This window comes from Panthera onca, chromosome A3 (genome assembly GCF_046562875.1).
Source record: "Panthera onca isolate mPanOnc1 chromosome A3, mPanOnc1 haplotype 2, whole genome shotgun sequence".
NCBI classification, from domain to species: Eukaryota; Metazoa; Chordata; class Mammalia; order Carnivora; family Felidae; genus Panthera; species Panthera onca.
The window spans coordinates 35,557,244-35,579,545 of NC_138341.1; the positions used below are offsets into that span (position 1 = coordinate 35,557,244).

The 22,302-nt window shown below is 50.8% G+C and overlaps 1 long non-coding RNA gene across 1 annotated transcript; it reads left to right on the forward strand.

Annotated features, from left to right (window-relative positions):
- Nucleotides 1-4,916: 4,916 nt before the first annotated feature.
- LOC144615823 (uncharacterized) lies at nucleotides 4,917-21,561 on the forward strand. The gene is made up of 3 exons (XR_013554433.2): nucleotides 4,917-5,104; nucleotides 9,925-10,010; nucleotides 21,156-21,561. It is a non-coding gene; the product is annotated as an uncharacterized LOC144615823 (long non-coding RNA).
- Nucleotides 21,562-22,302: the final 741 nt, after the last annotated feature.

Consider the following 22,302-nt stretch of genomic DNA (forward strand, 5'->3'; position numbering starts at 1 on the left):
TCTCCCACACAAGTGGGACACATCATCCCCGCCTCCCCAGTCCGCTGCTCTTCCCCTGAACGCTTTCCTGAGGCTGACTGGAGGTGGGGGCGGGCAGGTGGGCAGGGCCCCAAGCACACCCTGCCTCTCACCCTGCCTCTCACCTCCCAGCCTACCCCCTGCAGGGCGCTCTTCGGTCAGATGTGGAGACTGACCCCGTTGGAGGGGCAGTGTTGGGGGAAGGTGTTCGGTTCCCAAGAGCTGACAGAGTGAGCTTTCAGAAAGGGTGACTGGCTGTGGTACCTGGACAGGCTCCTTACCCCTCCAGTCAAGGCCCACCTCTCATTAGCTGGCCGTGGAGCCCACACGCCCAACACTAGGCGTGTACTCCTCTAGGTGATGGCACTGCGTCTCCGAGAGGGCCCCTCTGAGAGGCACAAGCTCCAGTAGGGCCGCTGGGGTTGAGCTTCAGTTCTCCGCGGTTGGTTCATTCCTCAGCTGCTCTGGCCAGCAGCCCCCGGCTGGGGACAAAGCCAGAGAAGGCACCGGGCGGGAACTGGCAGGGCTGGCCTTCAGTGCTGTCCGCCCTCCATCCTGCTCTGTGGTCACTTTTCTGGACCTCAGGTCCCCTTTAACAGAATGGGGGTAGATGTTCTTTGAGCTTCCTCTGGGTTCCAACGTTGAAACTGACACCTATTTCCGTTTGTAGCTGTGTGACTTTGGTCACATTGCTTGCGCTTCCTAGGCCTCAATTTGATTCCATGTGAGTGAAATAGACAATGAGAACCCCTGGAGATTAGATCTTTGGGATGGAAGAATTGTAACAACAGTGACCCCGTGGCCCTCTAGCATTTGCAAGGTGCTTTTACACAAAATATCTCACTGGACCCTCCCAACAACCCCGTGAGGCGGTGTTACTTTCACCACCGGCTCGCAGTTGGAGAAACAAAGGCCCAGCTATAGGGGGACAGGTGGAGAGATGGGCCTTGCCATTCTGTCCCCTGTCACCAGATGAAAGGCCAGATCCCCAGGGAAAGGCCCGGGCATAGCACGAGGGAATGGTGGCCCAGAATGCCCGCCTCCTCACCTTTCTCTCCTGGGTTGGGATCTCTGGGAAGGCAGATGAGAGGTGGCCCCTCCCCGAGTGCGGGTTCGAGGGGGCAGAGAGATGCTGCTGACAGCTGTGCAGATAATTGTCACTTCTCCGTCGCTGCTAATAGCATGTTTAGCTTGCGACTCCTCTGTTTGCCTGGTGCCTCCCACGGGCCCCGAGCTGGGAGTCTCTTAGCTTCTGCTTGGGCTAGGAGAGTGATGACAGAGAGTGTTCCCCAGCCCTGACCACAGCCAGCAGTCTACTTGGACCCTGGACTTGGTGGGGGTGCCCTGCAATTCCATGCCTGGGCTCTGCCCCACCCTAGGAAGATCCCTCCAGGCTCTGGGAAAATGGAAAAGGCCTCCTGTTCTTGGAAACCTGGCTTCTCCATCCCTCCAAGCCCCACTGCTCTGTGAATCTCTTGCCCCCATGCAGGAGGACCTAGTGAGGGAGGATTCTGCATCTGAATGGAGTGGGCTTCACAGAGTGGGCAGGACTGGGGCCGGCCCACCTCTAGATTACACTTGGACCCCTCCTTCCTACCTGCTTACCTCCACGGGCCACCATGGGACACATCCTACATACAGATCTGGTCCTGCTAGGACAGGTTGGACCCCTAGTCCCCAAGGCACAGTCAATCCTGAGCCCCTACTTGCCAGGTTAGTAGAAAACCTAGCTCACACTCTGGGGGCGCTGCTTCTCCCCCTGGCTCGTCCGCAAACCCAAGCGTTCATGGGCTTTCCAAAAGTGCCCTGCCAGATTTCCCTCCTGAAGACCCTTCAGGCTGGCTGTTTCCATTGCCCTTGGCCTGGTTATTGTTGCACGGTGTCCCTGTCTTCCTCACTCCTGGGTGTAGCCCTTGCCTGATGAAAGGCTTTTCCCTTGGGAGTCCGTGGTCCTCTGCTGGGCCACATTCTGGTGACACACTTGCCCAGACAAGATGGACCCCACAGTGAGCAGCAGAGAGCAGCTAGGGCAGGGGGTGGGGGTTGGGAGAGTCTCTCTGTTCACTGCCTGTCTTAGGGAGGCACTTAACTGATGATGTTATGATTCCTTGTTTACCATATGCATCACTTCTGGAATGTTCCTTCCAGGAGGGTAAGGGCTTGGTCCCATGCATGGTAGTCTCTCCAGTGCCTAGAGCAGTACTAGTCTGGCCTAGACCCAGTACTCAGTTACCATTTGCTGACTGAATAAACGTGTACACGTTTTTGTTCTCTTTTCCCTTAACATTATTTCACGAAGAATTTTCCAAGGTTGCCATTTTTCCTGGCCGCGTCATAAATATTCTGCCTTATTGACACATCATCCATCCGCTCCACAACTTGCAGAGCTTTTTGGCTGATTCCAGTTTTGTACTATTATAAATAATGTTGCTATAAACAGCCGTGCACATATAGCTATTTTCCCCTTGCAATTATGTCTTTGGGAGGAATTCCAAACAGTGGGATTACTGGGTCAAGGAACATGGCATATTTATGGCCCTGGTTATGGTGGGACTGGATAATGATCAGTCCCCAGGATGGCCCTAAGCTTTGTCTCTCAGTGCCGTCCACAAAACCCTTTGGTGCCTGGAGAGGTGCTTTCCCTGGCTCCTGATGGGCTGTGGGGCCAGGTGCAGTGACAAGGGAGTTTGTGGAGGGGTCAGAAGGAGGTGGCTGTGGGAACAGCAGAGATGGGGCGTGTCCCCCAGTTCCCGGGGCCAGGAACCCTGTCCTGGGAGCCTGGGAAGGCCACTTCCTCTCTCAGACCGCCTTCCTTCTCTGGGATCAGCTCCCTCCCATCCTGGAGAACCCACCCCAGTCTCTGAGAGGGGAGCAGTATCCACCTGGGAGCTGCAAGAAGGGGCAGACTCTGGTGCCTCAGCTATTTCTGGCTTCCCTCCTCAAGGCCCTTTGGTAGAAGGCCACGTCTGGGGAGAAACAGGAGGCGTGGAAACAGGTTTTGAGCAAAGGTCGGCATTACTGTAGAGAAAGGGTCCGCTATCTCCAGTCTCCCCCCAAATGCTCTGTCTGCCTTGCACTTCCTTGCTCCCTGAGCTCCCTTAATCCATCATCAGTCCCCAGACCCAGGGTCCTGGATGGTAGAGGGGGAAGGGTCCACATCAGCCCCTTATGGACCCTGATCTAGAACCTGCCTTCTACTGGAGGGGAGGGTGGCCAGGGTGTGCCCCTCTCCAGGCGTACCTGTCCAGTCCCGAAGAGACTCAGTCACAGTTGGTGAAGCCGGCCTGCTCCTTGGATGCCTGCACTTGATGGGGACCTTGCAGGCTTTATGCCTGATGGAGCCTGGTCCTCGTGATGAATGGTGTGCTGGGAAAAGGGGCTGCTATTTCCAAGAGCTGGCGGAACCAACCCCAGCAGTGCTGGGTGGCAGAGACCTGGGTGAGCCCAGTACCGGGAGGGAGGAGTTGGGGCTCCCAGTGTCCCTGGGCTCTCCTTGAAACTCCTTCCAGGCTCTTCTGGCTTCCAGGCCTCCGGTGGCAAGAAGGTCTGGGAAAGAGTGCAGAAAGAGCATGGGACTTCTCATCCTGCCTGTCACTAACTGGCTGTGTGACCCACGCTCCCTGGGTGGGTTAACAGCCGTTGACGCCAGGGCACTGACACTCACTCCTGCCCTGTGTGGCTTCTGCAGTGGCTTGGGTCAAGGCCTCAGCAGGGTGGGCCTCGCAGGGTGACTGAACTGATCCAGAGCTAGCTTCGTGGCCGGAACCAGATGGGTGGGAGTCTGGAAGGAGCCCAGTCCCTGCCTCCTGAGGTCAGCCCTTGGCCAGGTGCTAGGAGCCCCTCTAGGTAGGGGTGCCAGCCCTCTTTCCTCAGCCTCCCCTCCTCTTCCCATGCCTCACTCGGCTTCGCAGAGATGGGAAGCTTTTTGCTGGCTTATGAGGGAAACAATGGCTTTGGGAGCGTGTGGGTGCACACGGGGGGGAGCGTGTGGGTTGTGTGATTTTCCCGGACAGGCAGGCGTGAGAGGGAGAAGAAATTATTCTGTCTAAAATCTCAGAGATGAGTTCTTCTCCAGAGCTGGCAGAGTGACTGTTTCATGGCTGGGTGGGGAGGCACGAGAGAAGGTGGGCCATTCCCAGGGGCAGGCGTGAGGCAGGGCAGGGCCAGTCCCTCGTGAGGATCCCAGGCAGGCCATGACAACAAAGATAACCTTTTATATTTGCCCAGGCATCACCCCTTGCAAGGAGCCGTGACACCCATCATAGCAGCCGGTCCTCACCAGAACCCAGAAGGACCATCGGGCAGCCAGACCTTGTAATTAACCCAGCTTACAGATGAGGAAACTGAGGCTCCAGGGTATTAACTGACTTGCCCAGGTCAGAGAGCCAGTTAGTGATAGAGCCAGGGCTTGAACCCAGACCTCTGAACCCTGAAGTTCACCTCTGCCTGGCACCCACTCCTTAATGTCCACATGGTTTCTGAAGATGAAGACGGTGAGGGACCACCAGAGCAAGGAGCTTATGTTGTGGATCCTTAGGTAGAATTTTTCAGAGGTTCCCTCCCATCCCCCACCTCTACCCAGACTCCTAACCTTCAGAAGTATTGTCTTTCATGCTGGAAGGGGGAAAAGGTTGGGTTGAGGAGAAGGCTGTCCTCCTGGGACCCCAAGTTCCGAAGTGTGGGGAGTGGGGGCCTTGGCAACCCTGGGATTCACCGGGAGTCTCCAGCAATCTTTTGGACCTCTAGCTCCCAGCCTTGATGTGTTTTTGTCTTTGTTTTTGCACCACAGAAGAGGAGCAAGCTAACAATGGCAGGAAACTGAAGCCTCCCCAAGAATCTCTGCCTCCTTTGCTGGCAGCATTTCATTAGCATAGTGGGACTTCCTGTAGGGATGGGCCAGTGAAAGGAGAGTGGGTAGGTGGTCATTCTGGTAGTCAGTGGGGCTGTTTCTTCGATTCCAGGCTCATCGTGGTTGACTTCTCTGTCCACTGCAGTTCAGGCCTGTGGCATCTGATTGCTCTGACCAACCAAACGTCACAGGAAGCGATGTGCGTGTGACTTCCGGGAGGAAGCTTTAAGAGCCCATGTTAGTCTCCCCCATCTCTTTCCGTGTTTGTGAGGTCCTGGATGCCCCTGTTGAGAGGCAGCCTCCATCATACTGGGTCACGGAGTGACGATATCCACGGTGGACATGTTGCATGTGTAAGACATTTTACTGCTTTAAAGCCATTGAGATTTGGGGGCTGTCTGTTACCACAGCATACCCCAGCCTGTCCTGACTGATAGTCACCAAGTTGGCCAATAAGAACCTTGCCTAAGACTTTAGAATTAGGACCTAGGCCTTTCTAGTGGGCTAGACCCATGATATGTAAACCTTACTGCTTTGTTTTTTTTCCATGGGGATGTGGAAGCAGAGAAATCATTCTTTAAAGAGAGAGGAGAAAACAGGAACACAGGTAAGGAGAGATGGAGAGATATCCCTAGCATTATTCTTCTTGCCTAACATCTGGATGCATAAAAATCTCTGTGTCCTTTTATGAAAGGCTTCTCCCCACACCTTTTTTAAAAGCTTATTTATTTATTGGGAGAGAGAGAGAGAGAGAGAGCACAAACCAGGGAGGGACAGAGAGAGAGGGAGAGAATCCCAAGCAGGTTCCATGCTGTGGAGCCTGTGCGTGGAGCCTGACACGGGGCTTGAACTCACAAACTGTGAGATCATGACCTGAGCCGAAATCAAGCATTGGATGCTTAACTTATAGCCATTCAGGCACCCCAAAATGCTTCCCCTTTTTATTATACAAGCTTGGGTTGGTTTAGGTTGCTTCCAACCAAGAGCCCTAATACAGAGTGAAAGGGGATTTGAGGACAAGTCTCCCTTTTACGGATGAGGTCCCTGGGGCTCATGGTGGTCAAGTGGTTTGTCCAAGGTGATAGCCATTGAGGACAAATGTTCACGTGCTCCCTTTCTTGGTGAAATAATTCAAATGGTAACAATAAAAATGTTAGTCTTCACTTCTCCTTCTCCCAACCCACCCTCCAAAAATTACTGCTCATCAATTTGGTGGGTATTTTACTAGAACTTTAAAAAAATGTGTTACAGGGGCGCCTGGGTGGCGCAGTCGGTTAAGCGTCCGACTTCAGCCAGGTCACGATCTCGCGGTCCGTGAGTTTGAGCCCCGCGTCAGGCTCTGGGCTGATGGCTCAGAGCCTGGAGCCTGCTTCCGATTCTGTGTCTCCCTCTCTCTCTGCCCCTCCCCCGTTCATGCTCTCTCTCTGTCCAAAAATAAATAAAAAACGTTGAAAAAAAAATTAAAAAAAAAATGTGTTACAAACATATATATATATATATATATATATTTACCCCACTCAGTTTTATTAGAAAAATGGGATCATATTATCCCCATTTTTCTGAACTTTGCTTTTTTTCACTCATCAGATTGTTGACACTTGCAAATTCTATCTGTGCCTGGCCAATCTGGTGATGTGCCAGGGAGAGAAGGGGTGGATGAGGCCAGGGGCCAGATTCAAAGGACTGAAGGTCAGAAAACCCTCTAGGCAGTGGGTGTGGGGGTGAGGGGGAGACTCAGAGTGGGAACCTTCCAGGCACCTGCACAGCCCGCTTTGAGGCCCCTGACAACCCTCCCAGGCAGCCAGCTCCTCTGGCCAGCTCTGCAAGGACGGGGAGTTTGGCATTTCGTTTAAGTTAAAATCTGCTTCCCCTGTGAGTCCTCCCACTGGCCCAGTACCTCTCCATTAGTTCCTGGGGCAAACTGCTTTATCTGCCTTCCTGCCCCCCACAGTAGATCAAGAAGGAGTGGGTGCGACTCCCTCATTCTCACACCAGGGCCTCAGCAGCCCCAGTGATCAGCTCTGTAAAAGGCGGTAACAAATGGCCAGGAAGAAATCCAGAACTCAAAGGCAGAGAACCAAAGGCCCAACAGCTTACAGAGAATGGAGAGGAAACCGAAACAGCCAGAAGGCAGGCAGGCAATTAAAGGAGGGGGCTGAGTTTTCAATTAACAGGCTTCACCGCTAGCAGCGGATAATTAACAGATTAGCAGGGCCGGTAGCAAGGATTGGGGCAGGCACTAGCGGTGGAGGAGAACTGGGGCTCCAGATTCCACAAGAATGAAAAGGAATCTTCCAGCTTAGGAACCTGAGGGCACTGGACTAAACAGGGACATAGTGTGCAGGCTGGAATGCAGGGGAGAGGCCCAGAGGGCAGGGGTAGTGCCCGATTGCCTCCTGGCCGGAGAGGGCCCTTGGTTTGCAGAGCCCTCTCTCCCTGGGGAGGGGCTGAGGAGGAGATTTATGAAACTATCGGGGAGTCATGGTGTTGACATCCCTTGAACTTGCGCATTGCCGTACAGCTCACAACAAGCATTCAAAGTCATTGGGGGCAAAGCTGTATAATATAGACTTGAGAGCAAGGACTGTGACATTAGACACTCCTGAGTTAAAAACTTGCTCTCATTTCCTGACTGCGTGTGCCTCATTGGACATCCTCGCTGCTCTCTCAGACTTCCCTGCTCCTTTCTAGTTAGGCAGGGCCACACCAAAGCATAGAAGAGCCAGTGTGCAAGCCTCCAGCTGTATCCTCCCCTGCCAGGGGGTTTGGGAAGGCCACTGTTCCAGAGAGCAGAGCCTCAATCAGCCTGAATCCCTGAGTGACCTGTGCGGAGACGATGCTCCTGCCAGCCCCCTAGAGACATATAGTGGGAGCCAGAATGAACTATTGTGTTGGTATGAGATTTCAAAGATGTTGGTTGCAACAGCAAACCAAGCCCTGTCCTGACTATTCCACGGAGTCTCCCCCCACCTCCCCGAGGTTCTGTTTTCTCAGGCATGAAATGGGCAAGAATGATCCCCACCTTGAATGACTATGGTAAGAGTAAGGGAGATGATGTGTAAGTTGGCTGAAGGGTATTCTCAGCTCCTAGGTCCCATACTCCCTGTAGAAAAAGGCGATGTTGCCACAGGCCAAGGTCAAAGACCAAGGACGTTTTTTTGGCCCCAACTAGTGGCTGGAACTTTTAAGTGCTGAGCAGATTTTAACAGTTGAGCTCCATGGGATGCTGGAGGCCTGGGCTGCACCCTCCTGGGGAGGGGGGACGCCAGGTCAGCTCCCCCCCTTTCTGGCTTCTCCAGCTCTCTTCTGTCTACAGTGTGGGGAGAGGGGCTGAAGGCTGCTACCATCATCCTCGCCTGGGGAGGGCTGGCTGGGCCAGTCGGCCCAGAGCTGCTGGCCCCAGCCGACTTCCCTTGGTTCTTTCAGGCCCTGGGCTGGGCTATAAGTGACTCCTGTGATCTGTCCACAGTGTAGCCCCCCCCCCCCCCCCCCAGGCCCTGCCTCTGCTCTTCTCCTGCAGCTAAGCTTTCCTCCCTCTCCTGGCCACCCCTTAGGCTACCACCGACATCACCTTCAGCCTGTTCCCAGCTGGTCCCACCTTCCCCCAAAGATGAGGAGCAGAATTACAGCCATGGAGGCGGCTTTCTGTTCTCCTCCACTCTGGTTTTGGCCTGTTCCCCACTGTTCCTGTTTGGTCTATAAGATCAAACCCATTTTTTTTTTTTTCAGCTGATCTCATTCCTCCTGGAGTTTCTGATGCTCCGCATCCAAAGCCCAAGCAACGGTTTCTGTCTACTTTCCAAATATGAAGCCGTCTCACACTCTCTCTGTAGTTGGCTCCCTGCTCTGAGCTCACCTGATTCTTTAGAGGCAGAATGTTCCAGGCACAGGCTTTTAAAATTTCCTTCTTAGCCTGTGCGTGTTCCCATGGGACTCTCCACCCTCAATCCAAGGAGCTGTCATTTCCCCCAAGCTGGTAGCCACGCCTGTCTTCTCTGGGGCCTTCCTGTCCACCATGATTAAGCCCACTGACCCCTCTGGACTCTCAGATGCACAAACACAATCGAGGTGCCCCCACGGCCACTGAGGATCCTGATTAGGAAAGAACTTGACTCTCAGATGTCTTACCCATAGCCGCAGATCAGCAGGGGTTGGCAGTTTCCCTTGTGTGTCTCACAAATGGATCCCTGTCCAGGCTACTGCTAGCTGTTGCCAGTCGAGCAACCAGAGGTATGGCCACTATGCAGTCCACCACAGTAGCCACTGGCCATGTGTGGCTCATGAGCACTTGAAACGTGTCCGGAAAAATTGAGATGTCCTGTGAGTGTAAAATGCACACGGGCTTCTGAAGACAGGATGAAAACAGAACGTGGAACATCTCATTAATAATATCTAACACCAGAGATTATCTCACTAATTAATACCATAAATGTCTCATTTATTTGTATCGATTATATGTTGAAATGACAGTATTCAGAACATGTTGCTTTAAAACGTTATTGAAACTGATTTTGCCTGTTCTTTAAAAAAATTAAAAAAAGATTTTTTTTTAATGTTTATTCATTTTTGAGAGACAGAGAGAGACAGAGCACGAGCGGGGAAGGGGCAGAGAGAGGGAGACACAGAATCTGAAGTAGGCTCCAGGCTCTGAGCTGTCAGCATAGAGCCTGACGCGGGGCTCGGACTCACGGACTGCGAGATCATGACCTGAGCCGAAGTTGGATGCATAACCGACTGAGTGACCCAGGTGCCCCTTAAAAAATTTTTTTTTAATGTTTATTTATTTTTGAGAGAGAGAGAGAGATAGAGCAGGAGCAGGGGAGGGGCAGAGAGAGAGGGAGACGCAGAATCCATGAAGCAGGCTCCAGGCTCTGAGCTGTCAGCACAGAGCCCAACGCGGGGCTCGAACTGGTGAACTGTGAGATCGTGACCTGAGCTGAAGTCAGATGCTTAACCCATTGAGCCACCCAGGTGCCCCTGTTCTTCTTATGTGTCATATGTGGCTGCTAGAAATGTAGAAATGCAGAAATTTTTAATATTTTATTTCTGTTTTGCAGCGCCTGCCCCGGATGCCTTTCCATCACTCCCACCATGTGGAAGGCTGCTCTTGAAATGCTGTGTATTAACTTCCCATTGCTGCAGGGTAAGCATTTACCACCAACTCAGTGGCTTAACACAATACAAATTTACTATCTTATAATTCTGGAAGTCAGAACCCTGACCCAGGTATCGCTGGGTTAAAATCAGGATGGCTCCAGGGCTGTGTTCCTTTCTCCAGGCTCTACGGGACAATTTATTTTCTGCCTCTTCCAGCTTCCGCGAGCTGCCCACACTCTTTGGCTTGTGGCCCCTTTCCATCTCCAAAGCCAGCAACTGCTGCTCGAGTCTCAGATCACGTCTCTTCTGCCTCCCTCTCCATGTTTAAAGGACTCTTGTGATGACATTGGGCCCACCTGGATAATCAGGATCATCTCCTTATTTTAAGGGCAGCTGCCCGGTATTCTTAATTCCATCTGCAGCCAGAATTCTGCCTTACCGTATAACCTGTGCCGTGTAACTGTTTCCAGGGATCAGGACGTGCATTCATCCAGGTTCATTCTTCCGCCTCCCATCTGCTTTCTTGTCCTGTTCAAACTGGCAAGATCTTGGAGGTGACTGATGTGGGGACATCTTTCATTTCCCCCGTTTCCCTCCCCACGGTCTCCTGGGAGCTGTTTTGGGATCATATGGTCCCAAGGAAACGGATTCCATCCTGAAGAGGGGGTGAGGGGAAAGGGAGCATCCGACTTGACTGAAGCGAATGAAGCTTTGGACACATGAGAACACGTGAAGTCCGGGGGCGCCTGGGTGGCTCAAGTGGTTAAGCGACTTCAGCTCAGGTCACGATCTCACGGTTCAGTTCCTGAGATGGAGCCCCGCGTTGGGCTCTCCGCTGTCAGGGCAGAGCCTGCTTTGAATCCTCTCTCTGTCTCTCTCTCTCTTTTTCCCCCCTCCCCTGCACTCTCTCAAAAAAAAAAATGCATAAAGTCGGCCTTCAACCAGCCATCCTTCCCACAGGACCCTGCCTCCCGTAACCCCGAGGAGGACTCTCCTGCCTCTGCATCACCTCTCCCCTGGTGGGCAGCGCTTTGTCTCGGGTGTGCTAGTCAGCCTCAGCTAATCCTACGGCTGGACCGATGGGATAAGAGGTGGACGCAAGTATGAGCTGGACCATCAGACCCTCTTCCCCACAAATCCGCAATAAGAATGCAGACACGCCAGCAGTCCATTGACCAGGGGAACGTGGGAGCTATAGGCTGAGGAAGCCTCTCTTCCTCCAGGGGGATAGAAGGTGCAGACAGCAAGGGCGAAAAAGCCAAGGCGGGCTTGGAGGCAAGCCCGAGGCCAGGAGAGCCAGAGAGGGCGGTGGCTCCTGTCTCTAAGGGCTCTCCAGCTTGTGGTCCAGTCCCACCTGAGGTCTGACCTCTCCCCTGGCCCAGCGGGTCTGAGATGTGCCACCTCTTTTTTTCTGTGTAGAGAAGTTGAGTGAGTGTCTATCACTTAAAATCAAAAGAGCCTGAGTAAGCCACCCTTCCCATTCCCACACCAACCCCAGGTCGCCAAACTAGCACCCCAGCCTTTTGGGGACCCTCGCGCGGATGCCAGACAGATGAGGCTCCTGAGACTCAAGACTTCACCCAACTGCCAGGGTCACAGAGGCAGCAGCAAGTAGTGGGACTACACCCCAGCTCTTCTGACCCCAAACCTGGTGGCCCATGTGGTTAGTTGTCTACCCAACAGCCATTCTCCCCTTCTTCTCCCTCAAAGCCAGGGATGGTTACACAACCCAAATTACCAATGACAGGTGGCCTCTGAGTAGGGATTTCTTGTGAGACTCGGTGACTCTTCCCTTTGGCCTTTCCCTTTCCCCTTATTCCTCTCTGGACCATGAAGCTCTGCCTGAAAGGGTAACGGGCGTCTTGTGACCATAAAGACAAAGGCACTTGCCAAGGATGACAAGGTAGGAAGTTGAAAGGACCCCGGTCCCTGATAACCTCACCCAAACCCCAGTGGCCTCCTGGCCTCTGGACTTCTTATTGAGGTAAAAAAAAAAACCCAAAGCTTATTTGCTTAAGATGCTATTGTCAGGCTTCTGTGGTTTTGTTATATGAACCTGTGACTGATTCTCACCCGTGTCCTTTTGGTCATGGATGGAGTTTCCCGGCAGGAAAGGAAAGGGCTTCAGGGACTCTCTATTGTCATCATTTGGCCCTATCAGGTTTGCAAGGACAGACGGAAGATCGGCAGGAACTTGGCCTTCCTTGGTGCTCTAAAGGGGAAATTCTAGGAGGAGTCCTTCATCAAAGAGGAGAACCCAAAGGAAGATGGCCACCACTGGAGTCAGTCTTTTCGTTTTATTGGTAAAGAAACTGAGCTCCGTGTCAGTTAAGGTATTTTGGCTACCGGTAAAGAGAGCTCAACCAATGGAGGCCTAGTTGAATGGGAGTTTATTTTACCCACGTAACAAATCCATGTGGTTTTAGGATTGTCTCACAGCCCAGTAACGTGACAACGTGAGGTTAGCAAGTCTGAGATTTTCTTGGTATTTCCCTCATTGCAAAATGGCTGCCACGGCTCCAAAAATCACGTCCTCGCTTACTGGTGAACAAAACTGGAAAGAAGGGAGAAAGGCAGGGGAAAGAAAAGAGGTGAGGGCCTTCCCCATCTTTTCCAGAAATACCGCAGCCGGGTCCCCCTTCTGTGTCATCGCCTGGGAATGGGTCACATGGTTACACCTCGTTGCAGTGGAGGCTGCCCAGGCACGTATTTAACAAAGGACAGAGGTACTGTCACAACTGCTTACACAGTCGTGATCTCTCCTCTGGCTGGGCGCATTGCCACCAAGCCGAATCAGGAGTGTGTTTGCAAGTTGTGAATGCCTGCCACGTGGGTGACTGACAAGGGGATCCGACTTGTCCAGGATCAGACATTGATTGGTGAAGAAAACAGGGCTAGAACCCCAAACCCCTCTCCACTGACTTGTGAAGGGAAGAACCTCTGTGTCTCGGTGTCACAGATGCTGCTGGAGGGTCAGAATCCGGTACTGTTGGGGTAGTCCACACCCTGTAAGCCAGTGCCCTCTGCTGGAGACTGGCCAAGAATGAGTGCGTGATGAAATTCTGGCCAGTGAGATAAGACACAGAAGCTGCTAGGGGGATTCTGGGAAAAGTTCCCTTACTCTTAACAAGATGTAACCAGGAGAAGAAAAAAAAAAAAAGAAGAAGAAGAAGAAGAAGAAGAAGAGGAGTAAACCAGGAAGAGGTGGTCTCCTCTGCTGTGTGCAGTCATGTCTGGATGCGATGTCTGGAGCTGTGGCAGCCATGCTGTGATCATGAGAGAAGCTGCCCCAAGAGCAGAGCTGGCCCATTGAGGACAGCACGGGAAGCTGTCTATAAGATCAAACCCATTTTTTTTTTTTTCAGCTGATCTCATTCCTCCTGGAGCTTCTGATGCTCCGCATCCAAAGCCCTGGGTCTCTACTGATGTCACTGTAGCACTGAACTAACCAGCCCTGAGCTATCCTCCCTCGGGGCTTCCTTGTGCAGGCGACCTCTCTTTTATTGTTGAAGCCCCTTTGAGTTGGGCCTTCTATTTCTTTCAGCTGAAAGCACTCTAACCAATCCGTACATCTCTCTCTGCTGCATTTCCTGCTCCAGAGGCAGGTGCAGACCCGCACCAAGCCTCCCCATTCTGGGGGAAAGCAGCGCTACCTGTTCTTTGCCCACAGTTGGAGCTCAGCCTCTTGTAGCTGGCTGTTCATTAGGCAACATGCTGCCCACTACAGCCATGAAAAAGCCTGAGAACTGCATTCAAAACCCCAGGCAGCGGGAGATGTGGCTTGAGGGGAGGTGTTGTGGGGGCCACATAAAGAAAGGTCTTCAGATCCCCATGCCTCCCCCCACCATAGCCCTGCCCAGCGCAGCCCAGCATTGCCCCCAGTGCCCTCAAGAGACAATGCAGCAGCCACCCACCAGGTGCTCGTGGGCCGGGTGGGGCAGAAAGGCTGGTGGTTAAGTGCTGGAGAATCCCCAGACCCTGGGGCTGGCCCAGAATGGGTTTTTGTTGAGGGATTGGGACCATTCTGTCTCTGCAGCTCTCCTGGTGCAGGATGAATACAGGCCAGTTAAGTACTTTTCTGGCAACTGATTATATAGATTTGCTTCCATATGAGCTCTCTTGCAATGACCCAGGACCCCAAGAGGGCCCTCCCGCAACCATTTATGTTGAAAACACTCTGAGCCTGCTAGCCTCTTTGCTTTCTGGGAAAGAGACTCTGGCAGGGAGAATGGCTTAGAGGGGGGCACTTCTGGAGGCATTTTCTTTGTCAGAGGAAATGCTGGAGGGCCTGAATGTCGCCCGCTCCCCCCCAGGCCACCCACCGCTAGCTGCCAAGTGGTCTGCAAATTGCAGATCTGATCCTTCTGCTCAGAGACTCTAATGGTGCCTGCCTCCCTGGGACGGCCAGGCCTGAGCCAGGCAGCAAGGAACCTCACATTCTGCTGTTGTGTCTTCATGTTGCTAAGCTCTTGCTTGGGCCATTCTCTCTATCAGGATTCCCCAACGGTCCCAGGTGATTATGCCACCCCGGCGTGGCCATCAGAGCCCTGGGGATTGGCTCAGGTGTGGGCATGTGACTCCGTGACTCAGGGTTAGTTGTGGGACTTTTGTGGGAACCTCTGGACGAGGGAAGCCCACACTTCGGGGTTCGTTGGCTGGAGACTTTACAGCTGGCATTGCTAGGGACCATCTCTGTCATCCAATGGGGTCAGCCTAAGAAGGAAGACAACCCAGAGGCAAGCCGATTGGAAGAGCACCCGGGGACATCCTGATCACATTATCTCAGTTCCTGAATCCGTCTATACCTGAAACCTACCTCTAGGTCATTTGAGCCGATAAATTCCCTTTATTAAAAATAAAGAAACAAAATTGAACAATTTTAGGCTCTCTGTCATTCCCATTACAAGTCGTTACGAATATAAAGGCAGGACTCCCTCTGGGGCTGAATTAATGTCTCACTTCATTAGCATCCCCTGTCCTTTCGCTCCCTGCCCAGCTGTGGCGGGAGTGGACCTTACTGTCGCCTCAGCTGCTGCGGGGCCTCAGGTACAGTTCATTGTACTCTCAAGTGGAGTTAAGTTCCCCGGTGCATTATCATCTTTGGTCAATATAAAACGCCTCTCTTGTTTTCCTTATTCTCTTTTATCTCTACCCCACTTCCATTCCCTTCCTCCGCAGAGGCAACATGCTAATGGAACTCGTTCCTCCACCCCCTTGTAGGTGCTTTTGCAAGATGGATATTGTCTTTATGGGTTTTTTTTTTCTTTTTTTCTGCAAATGGTAGTGTTTTGGTTCTGGTGTCATTTCTCACATTTTACACTCAGCATTAAGGCCCATCCACGTTGCTATGTGTGCATTTAATCTCGCCTGCCTGCTGCATAATTCACGGTGTGAGCCATTCCCATGCTTCTTCCCACTCTCCCCGGGATGGACACCTAGGTTCTCTCTGACAACCCTTGTCCCCAGAGCATTATGCTATACACGTCCTATGGACCTGCGTCCACGTTTTTTGCATCTCTACCTGGGAATGGGGTCACAGGGTTGTAGGGCTGTGTGCTCTTCACAGCATTATCTCCACCACGGCTGCTCTGGTCTGTCCTCCACCGCAACACCCTCGCCGACATCCCCACATTTCCACCTGACGCTGACACTGGGCTTTATTCAGCTAAGTCTGGCCTGTCTGCAAGATTGCCTTAGTTCTCTGCTGCTGTGCAGCAAGTTACCACAAACGGCGTGGCTTGGAATAATATGCATTTTTTTACCTCCTATTTTCTGTGGACCAGGAGTCTGGGTCTGGCTCAGCCGGGTGTCCTGCTCGGCCCGCAATCAAGGTATTGGGCAGGCTGCATTCTCATCGGCGGCTCAAAGAGACAGAGAACTGCCTCCAAGCTGCCTCAGGCTGTTGGCAGAATTCATCTCCTTGTGGTTGTAGAACTCAAGGTGGCTTGCTTCTTTCGGGGTCAGCAGGAGAGTCTCTGATCTCTATATCCTTTTTTTTAAAAAAAAATGTTTATTTATTTTGAGAAAGAGAAAGGGAATGAGGGAGAGTGGGGGGAGGGCAGAGAGAGAGAGAGAGAGAGAGAATCCCAAGCAGGCTCCACAACACCAAAGCCCACCTGGGGGCTCGATCCTATGACCTCGAGATCACAACCTGAGCTGATATCAAGAGTCAGATGCTGGGGCGCCTGGGTGGCTCAGTCAGTTAAGCGTCCGACTTCGGCTCAGGTCATGATCTCGTGGTCTGTGGGTTCAAGCCCCGTGTCGGGCTCTGTGCTGACTGCTCAGAGCCTGGAGCCTGTTTCAGATTCTGTGTCTCCCTCTCTCTCTGACCCTTCCCCGTTCATGCTCTGTCTCTCTCTGTCTTAAAAAGAAATAAACGTTAAAAAAAAATTAAAAAAAAAAAAAAGAGTCAGATGCTTAACCAACTGAGCCACCCAGCACCCCTCTACATCCTTTTTTAAAAACAACTCGCATGATTAGGTTTGACTCACCTAGGATAATCTCCCTTCTGAGTAAATTAAAGTCAACTGACCAGGGCTTTCATTACATCAGCAAATTCTCTTCACCTTTTCCATAATCCATAACCTAATCAGGGGTTGACATCCCATCACCTTTGTTATATCTCACTGGTTAGAGGCAAGCTTATAAGTTCTGCCCGTAGTCAAGGGCAGAGAATTATACAGGGCTTGGGCAGTGGGGCTCATCTTAGAATTCTGCCTACCACATAGGTGTAGCATGATATTTTTGGTGGTGGTGGTTTTTAAATTATGGTGAAGAATCCACATCATTAATCTTTCCATCTTAACCACTTTACGTAGACAGCTCAGCGTTGTTAATTGCATTCACACCGCTGTGTAGCTGTCACCACCGTCCATCTCAGGAATGCTTTTCATCTTGTAAAACAGAAACTCTGTACCCATTAAACACTGAGTTACCATTTCCTTCTTGCCTCTGCCCCTGGCAACCACCATTCTGCTTTCTATCTCTATGCATTTGAATGTTCTAGGTACCTCATATAAGTGGAATCATAAACTTACACCAGTCTCTTTCTGCCTGGCTCATTTCCCTCAGCCTCGAGGTTCATCCGTGTTGTAGCATGTGTCAGAAATTCCTTCCTTCTTAAGGCTGAATAATATTCCATCGTATGTATGTACCACAGCTTGTTTATCTATTCATCTGTTGATGGACACTCGGGTTGCTTCCATTTGTTTGGCTACTGTGAATAATGCTGCTCTAGTTATGTGTGCACAAATATCTCTTGGAGATTCTGCTTTCAATTCTCTAGGGTATGTACCCAGAATTAGAATTGCCATATCTCAGAGCTCCTGGGTAGCTCAGATGGTCAAGCTTCCAACTCTCGGTTTTGGCTCAGGTCGTGATCTCCCAGTTTGTGGGATCGAGCCCCGTGCCAGGCTCTGCACTGAGAGCATTGCGCCTGCTTGGGATTCTCTCTCTCTCTCTCTCTGCCCCTCCTCTGCTCTCTCTCTCAAAAATAAATAAACGTTAAAAAAAAAAAAAAAGGATTGTTGGATCACATGGAAGTTCTAGTCTTAATTTCTTGAGGAACTACCGCATCGTTTTTCCTATTTTACATTGTTTACCTATGTTTCCATTTTATACTCGACCAACAGCTGCAAAGGGTTCCAATTTCTCCATATCCTCACCAACACTTGTTTGCTGTTTTCTTAGTAGCCATCCTAATGGGTGCAAGGTGGTATCTCATTGTGGTTTTGATTTGCATTTCCCTAATGATTAGCAATGTTGAGCATCTTTTCATGTGCTTCTTGGCCATTTGTATGTCTTCTTTAGGGAAAAGTCTGTTTGGATGTCTTATTGTTATCATCTGAATTTCTCTACTAGTGGTTTTGACCATATCCACATAGGTTTCTTAGATTTTGGGGGGGTTTCCTCTTCCAACAAGTGCCTGCTCATATCCTTTGTTCATTTATTTTTCTTGATGATTTGCAGGAGTTCCTTGTACACTAAGGCTGTACTAATCTTGTAAATTTTAGACTTTGCACATATCTTCTCTCATTTTGTCATGTGTCATTTGGGACAGATATCTTTCATTATGATATAGTAAAGTACCCCTCTTCCCCCCCCCCCCTTTTTTTTTTTTTGCTTTATGGATTGTGCTTTGAAATTTTGTCTATTAAATCCTTTCCTCGCTCTGGGTTTCATAGATATTCCCCTCCGTGTGTGTGTGTGTGTTTTTTTTTCCTATCAATGTTATCATTCGGCCATTCACATGGACTCTTTGACCATCTGAGCACTCTCCTTGTAATGGGATAACATCATTTTTCCCTATAAAGTGAGTCAGAATTTTCCCAGTAAGACCAGCAGACTTTGATGCACCTTTTATTGTATATTAAGCTTCCTTAGAACTAGGGATCCATTTCTAAACTCTCCACCATGTCCCCAGGGGTTGTCTGTTCTTTCACTAACATCAGACTGTTCTTTTGTTTGTTTTTAAACAACGTCATTGTAGTATGCTTAAATATTTGGGAGAGAGAGATTCCTGTCCATTCCCCTTTTACGTAGGCATCTGTAGAAATTTATTCCTCCTCACACATTTTGGAGTAAGCTTTCATAGCTGGAATTTTTATTGGGATTATAGCGACGTTACAGATTAATTTAGGGAGAGGTAACATCATCGTATATCAGGCCACCCCTCCCAAGAGCATGAGATGACTCTATTTGGGGAGTGTCTACACCCACACTTTGCTCCCACCTAACAATTAGCAGGCAATGGATGGAGTTTGCTAAATCAATGCTAGGAGTTGATCTCCAAAAAGGAAGAAAGAGTGGCTCTAGAATGTTACTCAGCACCACTTCCTCCGATCCCAGGCAAGTTGGGCAATAGGAAGGGAAACATCCTGTTACAGAACCTATGTTTTCTGGGTAGATGAAATCCAAGTATGATAGATAAAAAGCATATAGTGGGAAGTTGAGCTTCCCACCCAGAAGGGTTGGGTTCCCCTGAAGTGAGAGCAAGGGGCAAGGGGATCACAGAACAACAGAACGATTCCTGGCTTTCCCCAGGGTTGTCCAACCCTCCTGGCCAGCATCACATGGTGGCACTGGCTGGTTCACCATCATCAGTGTTGTTTGGAGGATTGATCATGCTTTTCCAAACCCATCCCCTCCACAGTCTTCCTGAGCCACATTCTAACCATGCGAAGTAAGTAGACAGATTATTATCTTTATTCAATAGAAGAAGAGAACTAAGGTCCACAGAGAAGGAAGTTCACTCATCACTCAACAAACATTTATCAAGAGTCCACAGTGCTGGCCCTGGGACGTAGCAGAGACCAAACAAATGGTCCCAGCCTAGCGTTGGTAATAAGTCAGCAGCAGAAACCATGACGGGCATGTTGCTTTTTCAGCCAGCACCCCTTCCCTGAGGGAATCAACCTCTCCACATCCCATTCCTGTTGTGGTGGTCAATCAAGGTGTCCCCCCTTCATTTTGCATAGTTAGGGAGAGAGGGCAGTGGTCTGGGCGGAACCAATATGGCACCATACTCCCTAGACACAGGGATTGGGCAGACGGTGGGCAGATTGCCACAGAGGGTGGGCAGACGATCCTAGCAGGACCCATCAGAGTCTTCCCCGGGGTTTTCATATGGATGTTGGGGGACAGACATTTCTTTCTAAGGTTGCTAAAGCAGATGGGTCTTAGGTTGCTGGCAATCATCTTGGTATAGGAGAGAAGTGTCAAGAAGAATAAAACCAATTAGAGACAAGTAGTGTAGACACACAAGAGAGAAATCAGAGACTGACAACATCGTTTGATCACTGGATCCAGTTATGCCCGAAGTTAGCACACCTACACTTTCTAGTTATGTGAGCCAACCCATTATCTTTTGGCTTGGGTTTATTTGAGTTATGATCGGTGGAAAGGAAAAGAGTGCTTCTGGACAGAGACCACAACAACAAGTCCAGCTTTATGCCCACTCTGCTCGACTGTCATTCCTCAGGATCACCACTTTTAGGTTGAGGCTGGTTTTGGTTCTAATTTCCCATTTCGCAGAATCTCTTTGAACCCTAATTCTGCCAGCAAATACCTTTTATTCCTTATTGTTTCATGGCATCTTCTAGAATGCTAAACCCACCTTCTGGGTCAATATTCAAGTTGTGGATAAAGATGTTGGGGTGAAGGACCGAGCCCTTTAACACAAAACAACCTCCTTCCTCAGGCCATCCAGCCTTTAACTTTTCACACTGTTTCTGACATTCCTAGAATCCCAAATTCCAACTATTATACAAGGACTTCATATTCCCACTCCTCATTCCCCATCCCCCACCCCAGCTTCATGGCTCAAGTGTTCTTCCACAGATCTGCCAACCTCGGCCAGGGAGTAAGATGGTGAGCATCTCTTTGCAGCTTTCGTTTTCCCACTTTCCAGCCCCCAGCGCCCGGATTCCACTCCTCCATTCTCAACTGTGCAGTTTATTGCAAAATTTAACAAGACTTTATGGAAGGTTCTGGAACAGTGGAAGGGAAGTGCAACACAGAGCACAACACAATGGTTACCTCTGAAGGTAACTGGGCTGAGCCCCTAGACCTGGAAAGGGAGGTGGTAATCTGAGAAAGGGACTTTTTCTCTGACACCCCCTGGTGAGTGTCTTTCTCTGTCTGGGGCTCCTGAGTTGCCATCCAGGTTGGGTGGGTCCAAGCCCAAATGAGCTGCTCTGTTTCTCCCAAGGTCAGGTCAGTCACAGTCATTCTCCACAGCAGCTGGCCTGCAGGTCTGGCTGCATGGCAGCTCCATGTTTTCTGCACCTTCTTGAATCTTCAATTCCCCAACTCAGATCCACGTCTAAGAGGTGAGGCTTCTTTTCAAATGTCCAAATCACAGCAAACAACAAAAACAAAACACATTTTTTTTTTTTCCAAAGAAGCAACATGACTGAGAACATACTCTGCTCGCTGACAGACTTGGTTTCTGCTGTCACAATCCGGGCAACTCGCCAGTCTGAGGCATCTTGGGAATGCTTGGGGCTACGTCAACATTGAATCTCCCTCAGAAGGAGAGGTGGGAACCTACCTCAGATAACTGTGAAATTCAACGGCCTATATAGATAGTGTTCCCAGAACAAAGCGGGTGTCAGGTAAACTCAAATCTGTTCTCTTAGGAGTCAACTCACAACTTCTAAATAAAGGTGGTTTTGTTTTTGTTTTGTTTCAGCCTCAGGATCGCAGGATCTAGTTGTGGCCAGTGCACCCAGAAAAGAAAGGTATCATGGGAAACATGGATTTTGCAAGGGCTGAAAGGGCACCGCAAACCCGGGTTAAAGTCAACGGACACAAACATACAGCCTGGGTAGATATTACGCAAAGTGGCACAAAGGAGGCAGAGAGATGGCTACACCCTGGAGGGGTAGGTTGGGGGCAGTCACATCAAGGGCAGTGAGTCGAGGAGGAAGGGATGTGAACCACCTTTTCTCTCTCTCACAGCCAGGCCTCCATGTGGTTTTGCTCATGCTGCGACAACAATATTCTGAAACTGGGTTTCTCTTGTGCATCAAGTGCGTTCATTACATGGGAGCAGTGGGGGAACACAGCCGTCATTGTTCCTTCCCTCATTTATTCTATATGGTTTGCCTGCTACTTGCGGGTCCCCTGATGTGTGTTGGGAACAGTCAAAAGATGAATGAGTTAATGCAGTCTTCATTCACCTGACGCTTAGGGCCGAGACATGAGTTGGGTATCAATCCAATAACCGCACGAATAAATAAACGGGTCACAGGACCACCTGAAACCCAGGTACCTGGTGACTGCAGCTCGTCCCTTGACTATGGTCTAGAGTTCTAACCAAGGAGGGAAATGACACTGGGGAGGACGGACTTGTTTTTCCATGATCCATAACTGGCTTCTGGTGATTCTCTTTTCTAAACGTTCCCAACTTGGAATTTTGCTAGATGCTGAACTCCAGCGTAGGAGGCCATATATCCGGGAGAGAAACTCATTTATTAGAAACTGGCTGCCCTGGAGTCCTTGTTCAACCTTTGGGTATCCTCGAGTCTCAAGGACGTCTCCAGGGGTCTCCACGTCCCCACAGAACCTGCCTGGAAGGGCGAACCGGGCGCAGCACAAAAACAGAGGTGCCCCCAGGAGCCTGTGCCCTGCACGCGACTTCCACGCCATCAGAATGCAGCCGCTCCGCCTACAGTCAACTTGGCCCCCGCCCCCAGGAAGGATCACGTGGCCGAGCAACGCACGCGTGGCGTGGCGTGGCGTGGGGCGTGGCGTGGCACGGCGTGACGTGGGGCGTGGCGGGGCGTGGCGGGGCGTGGCGGGGCGCCGCGGGGGCGGGCCCCCGAGCCCGGTGCGCG